The sequence below is a fragment of the Acomys minous genome, assembly GCF_964271855.1.
Source record: "Acomys minous genome assembly, chromosome: 6".
NCBI classification, from domain to species: domain Eukaryota; kingdom Metazoa; phylum Chordata; class Mammalia; order Rodentia; family Muridae; genus Acomys; species Acomys minous.
The window spans coordinates 21923289-21938160 of record NC_140487.1 but is presented as its reverse complement, the minus strand read 5'-3'; the positions used below and the strand labels follow the sequence as shown (position 1 = coordinate 21938160).

At 38.4% G+C, this 14872-nt stretch overlaps 1 long non-coding RNA gene across 1 annotated transcript in view; it reads left to right on the top strand.

Annotated features, from left to right (window-relative positions):
* The window catches only part of LOC311599465, a 42326-nt gene extending 27823 nt beyond the window's left edge, over positions 1–14503 (top strand). The window contains exon 3 of the long non-coding RNA XR_014779903.1: positions 14187–14503. This is a non-coding gene — a long non-coding RNA (uncharacterized lncRNA). The remainder of the gene's footprint in view (positions 1–14186) is intronic.
* The last annotated feature ends 369 nt before the right edge of the window (positions 14504–14872 follow it).

The window sequence follows — 14872 nt, the reverse complement described above, 5'->3', positions numbered from 1 at the left end:
AGAAAGAAGCAAATACTAGCAGATAGCAGGCCGCTCCTTAAAAATGCATTCACCAGGCACTGCGGGGCATCCCATAATTTCCTCCTCCTGGACAAGGTGGCGATGTATAGAGAAGCTAATGAATGCAGAAACAAATTGAACCTCTTTGCTTGGCATATTTTGTTCCACCTCTTTTAGCTCTAAGGGGAAATAAACACAGCTTTTAAACCTTTCACATGATTAGACTTCCAAACAATTTTAGAATTTGTTATTTCTTAAATGAACCCTGAGTATTTGTAGCACAAATGTGCACTGTAGTCATAATTCTCACTGTTATCTTAGTCGAAATACTGAAAACTCCTGTGAGCTCATGAGACATGCCACATGTCTTACGAATTTGAAAACCTAACAGTTACAGTGGTCGTCACCAGGATGTGCTTTAAATACTATTTGTGTTACAAAATGAGTGAATCATGTGAGGAACATGTTGTCTCTGTTTACAAACATGGAAAAAAGAAACTTAACATATTCTATAGCACTTGATTTCACACTTACACATGCATAAAAGATAAATCTATGTGGACGACTATCAGACGAACATAGACAGCTTAGGAAAAACGAAACAGAATGAATTGGCCTCTTCCCTTCTGTCTACAAAATGGGAATTGTTACCAAAACACTGTATAACTGCAAGTTGCTGATAGTCACAACTAATGAAGACATCTACATTATAATTAAGATTACCTACCTGATAATACTATACAATATAAAGACAAGTCCCACTGAACCGCATCAAGATGATCCCAAATGCACCTAACTGATAAATCCAGCATACCACATACATACCCCTGACGCTGGCAGGAATCGGAAGCAGAAAGACTATGGAAAGCTCTTCCTTAGAGTCTTATCCCTTGTATGTCGCATTTCATTTGAATGCCTAGACATGTCTTTAAGTCGCATATTTTCTGCTGAAAACAGTAGGTTCCTTTTGGCTGAGGGATAACACAAAATGAGATCCAAATCTAATAATCATGAAATTACCATATTGTCTGTGTTGCATCAGTAAACATACATCAAGGCCACCAAAGCAGGAATCCTATTCCCATTTTGGCTCTTGAGGATAATATAGACACACAGATATCTTCTTGGAATAACATTAATATTAAAACTGGGATCATGTGAAACTCTGGCAATTCAGGGGGAGATAGAATGGCCATAAACTTTTGCTGAATTGAAACAGCCTATTTTCTGTCCCCAGTCCCCTGGGATCAACTCCCTCAGAAACCATCCATCAGATAAGCAAGCCATTCTGTCTCTGAATTGTCCCACTTATAGCCCCACACTAATCATTAATAAAGTTCACTTTCACACCTCTAAGTATTTCCACCTAGGTAATAAGCTATGGAGCTGTTGTAGATAAAGGCTTAAAAAGTGTGAGATTTTATTAATGATACAGACTCATTGCTAATGAGACTTAACTAAGAAAGTTTTGATGATTTTGAAGCATTCCTTAAAATAAGCTGCCTCCACAGGAGCTAATAACTTCTTTAGCAGCTGAACCAGGTTAATAGTCTGCTATCCTCACTAGTAGCTGGACTTAAATAAAAGGTAAATGGGGTAGAAATAGAAGAGTGCTCTGAAGAAAATTTCCTTTAGGGGCTTTCATTGTGTAGGCCTAGTAGGAAGCATTAAGCTTCCAACAATAAGGTTGTATTTCACTGAATATTTTTGCAAAATTCTTCTGTGGATGCTGCGTGTTGTTCTGCTTGTATGTGACTGCTTGAGAGAGGTTAAGCTCTGAAGGACAACCTGCCATCCATTGGGAACGTGCTGCAGCCGCATCTCCAACAATGCCTATGCAGTCAGACCAACATGTGTAAGATGCTATTGCTGATGTTGGTTTAAATGCAACATGTTGGACCATGGTTAGTGTATGATTCAATTAGCATTTATAGAAAGCCATTATGTGGCAAGCATTTTCATGCAAACTTTTTTATTTGATTGTAATAGCAATCTGTGAGGAATGGATGGGTTTTCAGATGGGGGACAGAGAGGCCGAGATAGTGACTTTCTTAATATCATTTAGTGGATAATGATGGAAGGTTGGTCAATCAAGGCTGACTGATTCAAAATGAGCTTTTTCCATTCCATTTCTGAATATCTCTTAATCTTCTATCTTTGATGTTTGGCTGAGAAGACAGTTTCCAGAAAGGCAGGATGCCCTTTCCCACGAGTGTAATATAAGAATCTTTGTATGAAGCCAAGGTTGAATATTTTTAGTTTACTTCAAGCATTTTAAATATTTTCTCAAGGAGAAGGATGAGCAGATGCTGTCATTCTTCTTTTCTCTGCTATCCCTACTTAACAAGTGTGTGGAGGAAATGATGTAGTAGTGAGGTAGGGCACTCCCTACTGCCCTTCACAAAGAAGTCTCATTGTATCCAATTTGTTTATGTCTTCAAGTTTTAAATGACCTAAATTCATTTGTCTTTCCAATTTTTTAAGACTGAAAATTTGGCTCCAGAGTCAGGTCACATCAACCCAGTCTCCCATTGTTTCTGTTAGATTCCAAGAGCCAATAAGTTATTTGACTATACAGCTATTTGAGGTGCGGGTAACAGACAAAATCCCTGAGCCATGTGCAGCTGTGGCTGCCACTGGCATCAATATTTCACACATGGAATTTAAAAACATCCACAATGTAGAAGAAGTGACTCCAGACACCTTTAAAGAGGCCACACTCTTTCTCATCATGTTTCCCTCAGCTAGTCTGCAGAGCCTGCGGTCCTTCCTGGTTCTTACGCATTGCTCTTTATCGTAGCACCATCTGGCAACTACAGCTTCAGCGATGGATGCATTTGGTGGGTTGGGAAGCTTTCTGTAAAGCAGAACTCTAGCCAACTCCACACCAGAACTTATCCTGGAGAAACAAACTCTTGAAAAGAGGTTTAATAAAATGTTTTTTTTTAATGTTAAGTAAAATGTATTTCAGTGTTAATTGCTTGAAGTGTCTCAAGGAGTACTCAGAGGAGTGAAAAATTTAACACAGAGATAGAACTGTAATTTATAACGCCTCTTGACTCTTGTTCATGAAGAATTCACTGGAAAAAAATATGGAGAGATGAAGCAGTTCTACAGACTTCCTTAGGATAGAGATCTGCACTTGGAACTCTGTGTTGAGGAAGCAGAAAAGCAAGTAAAGCTGCACAAGGGTCATTTTGTTATATTGTTGCTTTAGTGAGACAGCTCAAAGGGATGCCACGGTCTCTTCTCTTTCCATCCAGGATGGACAGGATGGACATAAACTGTACAAGTGTGGTCTGCACGATCACTGTGGTGAAGGACCCAAACTGTGGATTTGTCAAAACCTATGGATCTCTACTCCAGAAAGTCATTCGTACATTATGTAATTTACTTTTAAAAGTTCAGATTTAGGAACAGGACAAATGGAGTAGAAATTGTAGAAAATGTATATAGCTCTTATAAATGAATAATACAACACTGGAGGAGGTATAAAAGGGGGGAAAATGTAACCTAACCTACTTCAGAAGGCAGTACTCTGAAAAAAGACAAATTACAAATAATATGTTTTATGCACTGAATTTGTTCCTCACACAGGAATGGATTCATATTTTAGCAATGATTTTCTCTGCACACTGGTATTGAGAAATGAAATATGTGCTGGAGGACTAAGAAAACCAGTTTTCTCAGTGCCTGAAATGTAAAAAATTTACAAATGTGGGGAGAGGGGTGCCTGAAACAAAACCTGCAGCGTTATACTAGGACCACAACTGCCACTGTGAACTGAAGCAGGAGAGAGATTCCAGGGAGCATGCTCAGGTTCTCGAGGTCTGTTGAGTGCTAGGGACTTTAAGCAGTGACCCTCTGGAAACAATAAATGGAGTTACCACTCAGATCTTGGTTTGTAGAACCATTCTTTTTTTTTTTCTTTTTTTAAAATATATTTTATTAATTTATTCATATTACATCTCCATTGTTATTCCATCCCTTGTATCCTCCTATTCCTCCTTCCCTCCCATTTTCCTCTTACTCCCCTCTCCTATGACTGTGACTGAGGGGGACCTCCTCCCCCTGTATATGCTTATAGGGTATGAAGTCTCTTCTTGGTAGCCTGCTATCCTTCTTCTGAGTGCCACCAGGCCTCCCCATCCAGGAGACATAGTCAAATATGGGGCACCAGAGTTCGTGTGAAAGTCAGACCCCACTCTCTACTCAACTGTGAAGAATGTCCTGTCCATTGGCTAGATCTGGGTAGGGGTTTGAAGTTTACTGCCCATATTGTCCTTGGCTGGTCCCATAGTTTGAGCAGGACCCCTGGGCCCAGATCTGCCCGTCATAATATTTAATGGCAAACCTATCAGAATTACACCTGACTTCTCAGCAGAGACCATAAAAGCCAGAAGGGCCTGGACAGAGATCCTGCAAACCCTAAGAGACCACAGATGCCAGGCCAGACTACTTTACCCAGCAAAACTATCAATAACCATTGACAGAGAAAACAAAATATTCCATGAAAAAAACAAATTCAAACAGTACCTATCCACAAATCCAGCTTCACAGAAGGTACTAGAAGGAAAACTCCACCCCAAAGGGACAAGCTACAACCAAAACTACAAAGGTAATAGATAATTACACCATCGCAAAAACACAAACACACAAACGCTCTATTTGAACCAACATCAAAATCAAGACTCTTAAGTCAGTGGTCATTAATATCTCTCAACATCAATGGTCTCAATTCTCCAATAGAAAGACACAGACTAACTGAATGGATGTAGAACCGTTCTAATGAATGACGTCAGGGTGGCTCTTGGAAGCACAGTTGATTTCAAACTAGAACAGAAAATAAGCAAGATGAAAAATCTATACTTCTTTGCTGTGACAGAGTAACATGCTTTTCAAATATAGGTGGGAAAATGTCAAAAACAAAAAACAAACAAACAAGCAAGCAACAAAACAAAAACAACAACAAAAACCCAAAAACCAAAAAACAAAAACAAAAACAAAACACAGAAGAACCAACAAGAAAAGATCTCATTGATAAAGAACATGAATAAAGGGAAGCCACAGGAGATTTCAGGAGATAGGCCTGGGAAGTGCCATCATCTGCGACATAAAGAAAGTTGGGCAAAATTATAGTCAGAAGAGTAAAGCCAATATCCATAAGCCATAATGAGGTAAATAAACATTTGACTAATAAAGGGCTTCCTGACTGTATTGGTTGGCTGCTTTCTAGTTGTTGTGTTAAAATAGCTGACAAAACTTACTTAAATAAGAGTGAAAAGGTTTGTTTTGACTAACAGTTTAAAGGTATAATGCATCATTGTCTGGGAGGTAAAATGGTAGGCGCTTGAGGGCAGCTGAGAACACTATAGCTACAACCTGGAAATAAAACAAGGAATGTTTATGCTTAGCCTCCCCCCCCCCCACACACATATTTTTTTTTTTTAATGTTCAGTACAAGACTTCAAAATATGGAATGGACCCACCAGCATTAAGGGTAGGTTTTTCCACGTCACTTAATTTAATCTAGATTATAATGCTAAAACTTCTCATCTTGATACTCAAACACATCACTTTCCTCTCATGTCTTTCTACTCTTTGTCTTCATAGGCTCATGGTCACTCCATAGTGTAAATGCAGCCAATCAATTTCAAGTACCCCTACTCTTAAATAATTTAACTCCATTTTAAAGACCAAAGTCCAGGTTTCACCTGAGACTAGAGGAAATATCTTAAGTGTGAGTCCCTATAAAACCAAAAGCAAGTTAAATACTTTGCTATATAATAAAGCAGCATAGCAAGATTTGATGGCTAGTTAGTTTATATTGAGAATTTGTCACAAATTATAATCACTGGGCAAGAAAATCTTAATAAAGAGATATCTACATAAGGTTGGCCGGCAGACATAACTGTAGGAGATTGTCTTGACTACCGATTGATTCAGGAACACCCACCCTGAATATTAGAGGGTAGCATTTCACATACATACTGTGGATGGACTGTGTGTAAGATAGACGAATACACGCAGCAAGCAATCAAACAAGGATGATTTATTCTTACTATTTTGTGTAGAGCAGGATGGTCTTGAACTCACAGCGATCTACCTGCCTCTGCTTCCCCCAGTGCTAGGATTACAGGTGAGCACTATTGTGCCTGGCTTATTCTCACTTTTGACTCAATGCTATTCACTAAATATGTTGTGACTGCATGCTTGAGTTTCTGCCTTGGCTTTTCCCAAGATGATGGACTGTAACTTGGAACTGTAAGCAAAGAAATTTTTTTCTTCAAAGTTGCTCATTGCCAGGATGTGTTTTTTCGCCATCACAACAGAAATAAACTAGGACACAAAGTAGGACCGATATTTAGAAGGAAAACACCCAATTCTTTCATTTCATCAGCATCTGGGGATCATGATGGATTTGTTGGGTTGAGTCACCCATCTTCTCCAGCTACACCAAATGAAGCACACAGGTCTCTCTTTGAACTATGGTAGTCCATTTTTGCAGCTTTCCCAGGTAGAAGTTCAATGGTCTTTACATGGGCAGCATCCTGGGGCCTCCTTTGCAACTTGGGCTTTACCTGCACAAGTTCTACAGCCTCCATGCCAGGGCACTGACATTTCCACACACTGAGTGTTTTCAGCTGTTCTCTGGTGTGTAAAACTTCACAAAGCCATTAATCTTGTGTATTTCATGCCTAAAACAGCAATACCGTATGGACTATGCTGACAAGTTCTGTTTCTAGCTCAAGATAGAGCCTGGTCCTTTGGATGACAGTTATATTGGCTCTTGGGTTCTTACCCCAAGGAAACAATTTCCCAGTCTGTTGTTTCTTAGTGGTTTCTAAACCTTGCCAGGTTGACAGTCAAGATTAATCAGCACATTAACCAACCTTTAGAATATTAATATACCTACTTAAAATATTATAGGCTCATTTCAAGGATATCTGTAGGAGAATAGACGGCCTTCTTTTAGAACAAGATTCCAATGAGTAAATAAAAGCACCATTAGAAAAGTATAGTAAAAATTATTTCATTCAAGATTGATTGATGGACACTAAAATTAGTGCATGAAAGTTTGCATAGAAACAGAATTGGAAAATGTCTCTTCTATAGTATTCATTATTTATAAAAATCAAAATACAAGAATATTGGAGTAGAGAGAGACCTGATATCCTGTACTTATAAAGTAATTTAGGATAATATAAGTAATAATTGGACATATTGATATCACATACCTATTATGATACACTGAGGACATATCCCATAATAAAAAATGGTTGTCAAGATAAATGGTATTAAATAATTATCTAGTAATAAAATTCAGACATCACTAAAATAGTGGATTCTGCATTAGCTATGTAAAGAGAATGTATGCATGCATATGATATGTAAATGCATTAAATGTATCCATTTGGCAAAACTCTTATAATAATCTCAGTTCTTTACTCCTTAATCTTTTAAAAAATATTTTTATTAATTTATTCATATTACATCTCAATGGATATCCCATCCCTTGTATCCTCCCATTCCTCCCTCCCTCCCCTTTTCCCCTTACTCCCCTCCCCTATGATTGTTCCTGAGGGGGACTTCCTCCCCCTTTATATGCTCATAGGGTATCAAGTCTCTTCTTGGTAGCCTGCTATTAACCACTCTCCTTTATGGTGTTCACTGGCTCACACTCAGAAAACACTTCTGGGTGGGAAAGAGTACCAACAAAAAACAACTAAAGAAGTTTGTTTTTATCATGTCAGCCTTCCATGTATCCACTGACTATGCAGTTTTCCTGCAGCTCTTGAAAATATTGGTTAGGGTTAGGGTTAGGGTTAGGGTTAGGGTTAGGGTTAGGGTTAGGGTTAGGCAGAATCCAAATGTAAAAATGTTTTACAAATCAATTTCATATATACTAGATGAACTTGGTAAGAGGAAGGCTCTCTGAAATACTGTTTTCTAAGTAACCATGAATAGGAATCCACCTACTATAACAGTTCTGTTTGGCTACTTGTTTCATATTTTATGCCATCTGGATTATTTGTTGTTACTTGAAATTCATTCCCCAATGATGGACATATATATTTTTTTTTAAATCAATCATTATAATATGGGACTATGGGCTTTTGATTCAAAGTAATGAAGCAATTCTTTCCAACTGTGCTTTCAAATATCTACAAATGAGTCTGGTGCCCAGAATGCATCTGGGTTTAATGTGGGTTGATGTCTGTAAGTCTGAATTTTATGTATATTGAGCCACAGCTCAACTGAAGCCCAGCCAGCACTTCATGGCACTTCTTGAAACAAGTGTCTCACGATGCTATGACTGGTGCTTAACTCCTACACACTTCAGAGATCCTTGTTCGATGGTCTGTGACTGCTGGTTTTCTTCAGAGCAAGTTTTCCATCGCATCCACAAAGCATGCAAAAGCACTAACTCCAATATTGGCATCAAACTTAAAATGTGTGTCCACCTTAGTCTGGATAATGCAACAAGTTTGGTTCCCATTCTCCAAGACCAAGAAACCAGGCTATTATTTAGGACCAAAGGAATACGTTATTAAATCACTTCAGAAAAAAAAGAGTAAATGCAATTAAGTTATGCATAAAATTATACAAAGGCAAATAGGCTCATTTTTATTTGAATGTCTTAGCACGGATACCATATGATAACATTGAAGTCAGGGTTTTGTGTTTTGTTTTAAAATGTTTCAGGCAGCTAGGCTTAAATGATTATTTAGAACTCTAATAGTGAATTTACCAGAAGGCTCTTACAGCTCATTATTTAACATGAATGAAACTCCCTACAACTGTTGCCACATGTCCCAGGAGGATGTTTTTCTCTAAGATATATTAACCGCCGACAGTGTGATGCTCTGCAAATCCTTCCAATATGATGTGTCATAGAGTCTGCCTCTTTGTCATATCAGCTCCTGCATCCTATGGCCATTCAGATCTTCACTGGACTCTTTCCTGGGTTGGATCAACTCCACCCACGCCATCTCAGCGGCTCACAAGGCTCACAAGCACACCACGGGAAAGGTCTGCCCTGGTACGCAGCATTTACTCTCATGGTCTTGTCTAGTGGCTTCTTAAACGCCTCATTTGGTTTACACGCTCACTTTAGCTTCTCTCTTGCCTGTTTTGACTGTGTGAGTTTCTAACATCTAGCTAAGTGTACTGTACCTGGAAAATCTAACAGTATTAAATATGCTCACAAATGAAAATAAATGAATTGCCATAGAACTTACATTTTAAGCAATGAAGCTGCAATTTGTGTGGCTCCTAAATTCTACTCGTTGCCCCCCCACCCCCCAAAAAATTCAAGGTTTTAGCAATAGCCTTGATAGTGTCTTTCAGTCAGATGTTTGAATCTTCTATAAACTTGGGTAATTTGTCCTTTCTCTACTTCTCCCAAACTGTGATAGTTTTAACATAATACAGGGAAAAAATTCTTTAGCACAATTTTCCCCATAGACTTCACTACTGAAGTGGGTAAAATGAAATTGAAACTAAAAATAGAGTTATATGATAAACAAATATATCTTTGAAGATACTTTATCTGAAAACAATAGTGGGTATTTTTTTAAGTGTAGTGTTAAATTCTAGTTTCTTATTTTGTGAGCTCCCTATTACATTCTTGTTTTGTAATACACTTCATGAACATATAGGCATACGGAAACACTGTTGTGTCTTAACATGGTCATTGTGCATCTCTGTGCTGGGTGGTTGCAGGCACCTCAAGAGGAACGTCTGAATTGGGAGAACTAGCTCACTGCGGGGGCGGGTGTTTAAATGTTAGGTTCAAACAGGTCCCTTGTTTCAGCTCAGTATCTCCTTTCTCATCTATTGCCTTGTAAAAAGCATTTTCCACATGCTTTCCCTACCACAAATATCAAGATTTTGCTCCTTCCATTGTGCCTAACATGCTCAGGACCCATGAGCCAAAACAAACTTTTCTTGTGGTTTCTGCGAAGCACTTGGACCAGCATGTTCCAAGCTAATTAGTAACAACACCAGATTCCTGGTGACAGTCCCCAGGTCTACGTTTGTTACCCAATGACCACAGAGCAAGGTGAATACACCCTCATCCAAGTTCAGTGCTGCATAGAAAGTGTCTTCATCATGAACATCACTTTCCAGATAAGTGTCTCTCCAGAACATGCTAGGACTCCATTCCTTACTACCTTGAAGTTTATAAGCCCATGAGCCAGGCTCCAGCAGTTATCAGAGTGCCCGGTGTTACTTTGGAAAAGAAGCCATGGCCCCTTTCCTCCCTCAGCAATTACAAAGCTCCAAGATGGGGAGTCTTCTACAATGTAAGCAATCAAGGTGATGAAGCAGAACATCCCAACCAACATGGGATGGCCATGAAAAGTAAGCCAGAGACTGGGGAATTTTGTCACGAGGCTTTGCTAACTTATACATACTGCTGATAGCTTCAGGATAAGTGTGTGGTTCTGGAGAATTTACTTGTTTGGCAAAGCGCAAGATGTGGAAGCTTGAGGAATTTAGTTTGGAGTCCTGCATCTAAATAAAAAGCTATGGGCATGTCGGAAATCTCAGGGCTGGGGGAGCAGGTATAGAGATGAAGGATCCCTGGAACTTAGAAATTATAAATTTAAATAAACTGCTGGATTTAATTATTAATAAATAAAAATTTAATGTAGTTTTAATTTTTAGTGCAAAACTTTTAAGAAAAGTATATGGTATCATATTTAATTTTTAAAAATATTGTGTCTGATACATTAAAATTGTATCCTATGATTAAAAAGATATTTCAATTCAACATGTATTTTTAAATTTTAATTTATTATAACTTATCCAGATTACATATCGAGTGTTATCCCTACCTTGTATCTTCCCATTTCTACCCTCCCTCCATTGCCCTATTCCCCTCCCCTTGACCTCTGACAGAAGGGGACCTCCTCCCCCACCATATGACCACAGTCTATCAGGTTATCATCTGGGTAGCCTGCTTCCTCTTCCCCTGTGTTCCGGCTGGGCCTCCGCACCAAAAGGAAGTGATCAAATTGGGGGCATCATGTCAGAGGCAGTCCCCGCTCTCCTCAAAACTGTGGAGAGTAAGAAGTCCACTGGCTAGATCTGAATAGGGGGGTCTAGGTTGACTGCATGCATTGTCCTTGGTTGGTGCAACAGTTTGTGCAGGGCCCCCCTGGGTCCAGATCAGTTGGCCTTGATGGTCTCCTTGTGGGGCTCCTGAACCCTCTGGGTCCTTCCAACCCCACACCCCGCCCCGTTCTTCCATACCACTCCCAGTGCTCCACTCAGAGTCTGGCAGAGACCCAGCATCTGTCCTGATCCTCCGCTGGATGCAGCCTCTCAGAGGCCATCTAGGCTGGACATGTTCTGTTGACAGCATCCTTTGCCTTACAGAAGCTTTTCAGTCTCATGAGGTCCCATTTATTAATTGTTCCTCTTAGAGCCTGAATTACTGATGCTCTGTTCAGCAAGTTGTCTCCTGTGCCGCCAATGAGTTCAAGGCTCTTCCCTACTTCTTCTTCTAACAGATTTAGTGTGTCTGATTTTATGTTGAGGTCTTTAATCCACTTGGACTTTTGTTTTGTTCAGGGTGACAAATATGGATCTATTTGCATTTTTAACTATTATGCAGCAATTTTCCCAGATAGTTACTTGCACAGGCTTATCATTATTACTTTTGTCTGGTAATGGGAATCAAAGGCGTAGTTTACTTTTCAGCTTGGAAACAGTCACCTACCTATTAGGAGCATTTGGGTGAAAGCTACATTTCCGCACTCTCCAAAACATATCTTTACTTACTATTCTTGTATAATTTTATATCTAATTTATATCTAGAGAATAATTATACATATGAAATGCATATAAATCCAACTTAATAGGTAAGTGTTGCTGCATGTACAGAAAGTGAGTAATTAATAGCCACTAAATGACAATTAAGAGTGAGTCAAAGACAGAATCTACCTTTGTGCTTTGTATTGAATATTGGCACCAATGGATAATGAATTCTTCCTTCAACAGGGAAGTAACACATGCCTTTCTTTTTCACTACCCTGAATGACAAATTAATAAAAAAAAAAGTGCTGGATAAACCACTAACAATAGGTACTCTTTTGAAATAAAGTGACAGAATGAAAGATTGTTGGCACATTATCTAGAGTTATGGAAAATTTTGCAGATTGAATTATTCCCTACTCATGCCTCTCAAAAATAAATCATTAGTCCTAATAGCTGGCAGACTCCAAGCTTTCTTTAAGACAGAAAGCCCATTATTTTGCCAATGGGAACAATAATGCATTTTTTTTTTTACATTTGGGCTTTCCAAAAATAAACATTTGGTTTATTGAATCTTCCTTCCATTTAAGTTAGAGGATTCTCTTATTTTTCCTAAGTGTTAAAGTTTAAATTTCTAACATGTTGTATTTGTGAATTAATAAATTAAATGAAGTTGTGTGTGTTGATATAAGAGTGCATATAATATTCTATTATAAATTATATTATTGTAATGCACTTGGAGTAATATCAAGATTTCTTCCACAAAACTTACGAATATGTGATGCAACCTCTTAAATTACTTAAAGTCTACATGCTATTCTGATGGAATACTGTGTATGATTAAGAAGGCTTTTTTATTACTGATAATTCAATGTATACAATTAAATATGGCCATATCTATCCCTCATTACCTTCCTTCAACTTTTCCTATATCTCCTCTCAACTTTATGCTTGTGTTTTTTTTTTTACATTTTTTCTTTCATAACCTCTTAAGCCTAGTTAGAGCTGCCCATATGCACACACCTATGAGACCATCCGAGAGTGTGGGAAACCTACCAGTGGGCATTTCCTCCACAAAGACTGATGCTCTCTCCTCCAGCAACCATTTACAGACAATAGCACCATAGTAAGGAGTGGGAGCTGGAAATCACCTACCCAATATATGCTGCTATATGGGTAGGATTTTGAAGTCAATTAATCAAAGTATGTCTTTAGTTAGATGCCACTGTTAACCTAAGGGACAAGGTAGATTGGTGAATGGACCACAAATATTATTACTGCAATACACTCAGGAGATAAATTATCCTGTTAAGCCTGACACATTCCTCTCTGAAACTGGATAGTTTCTTTTCTGAAAGGCAGTGCAATGCAGAATAGTCATGGTTACCCGTAACTGCTGGGATCTGTAATACTGCATCCACAGTAATTACTTACTTGCCTAAGAGCAGTGAAGAATATTTCTTTTTAACAAATTAATTAGTTCATCCTTCAATTCATTGTACTTTATCTCCTTCAAGTGACAAGTACACATGAGTAATATATATTTATTTGCTATTTAATCAGTCTTCTGTAATCAGGAGCAATGCTCCAACATTGAAATAATATTTTTATGTTAATAAGACTGTGTCTCTGGTGGGACTAACCAAATGTCCCGTTTCCAGAAAATGCATCTACTGCTATTTAAAATACATCTAATGAGGGTAACACTCCACATAGAATGTTTATAAGCTGAATTTGAAAAAATGCCTAAAATGTGCCCTGTTTGATCAGTTGGTTTCAAGCTTTAGCTCAAGATTTTAGATAAACTGTTATGTCTCCCAAAATAAAGAGTATGGCAAGAGCTCATTACTGCACAGTGCCACGAATTTCCCTAAGAGCTACACAATTGGTACACTACTTATTTAATCTTTACATAAGGATCTATGTTGTTATAGTGCTTAGGGAAAATGTGGATTTAAATGTTTTCCCTTAAACAATTTTTTTCATAAAACTGTGCTATTTGCCATTTTCTGTTTGTTGCTAGGTTTTTAAGTAAAAGAAGCCATATTTTTGCCTAAACATGTCTCTAAAGATGCTTCTGTGGAAGGGCCAAAGGACAACTGTCTGATTGGAAAGAAGGGTTGGGCAGGGATGGACATTGCATCCACAGGGCTCTAAATCAAACTAAAGAACACAATTTCAGAATCTAAAGCACATTTCTCATCACATTCAGAAAGCTTCAGTAATTTGTGCAAAGCCAAATCATACCCAGTCTCTTTCTTAATTCTGAAACCTGTGTGTTTATGTCCTTGACAAGATGCAAAGGGTATGTTGCCTTAGAAAACAAGTTTCTAAAGATCTTTGATATTCTGATATCTTATTAATTTCTGTATTGCACTAGATTCATATTTCTTCTCTGTGCTCTTCTCCTTATAACTCAGGACTGTCTATGGGACCATCCATCGCATGACCAACCCACCTTGTTCACAGAAGCTTTTCTCTGAATTTGGCTCTACAGCTTGAGGAGATACAAATAAATCTGAACTCTACAGGTCATCCTGAAAAACAGATTATCTGTGTCAAACTGTTGAGCCCTCCAGATTTCAAACCATTCCTTTGCCCTTCACTGGCTACCCTACCCAATTCTTTTACCACCACATGTTGAATTGCCCTTTGTGGGTTGGCATGTCCTTCTCCTGGCCTCAAGAGACTCCAAATATAATCAGAAAGGCCAAAGTGAAATTGATGCAAAAATGAAAGATCCCATTCCTCATTCCCAGGAGGGATGACTTGAATAAAGAAGGATTATGTTTGCTCACATTGTGCTTGCTTTCTTAAACACCTCTCCTCATTCCAATAGCAACAGTGATCTGTGTCATCTATACTTGAGAAAAAGAGAAAGAATGTTTTTCATAACTATGAAGGCAACGGAAGGGAGAATGAGATACATCTGGTGTGGTACCCTTCACATAATCCACCTTACAGATACAAAGCATGTTCCAATACTCACCGTGAGAGCACCAGAGTGGGCCTAGGCTTGCATACAAGGGAGTGGGTGGTGGGACTTTCACTATTTCCCATTTATTCAGTACATTAGTTTTGGTGCTTACTTGTTATCTTCCACAGT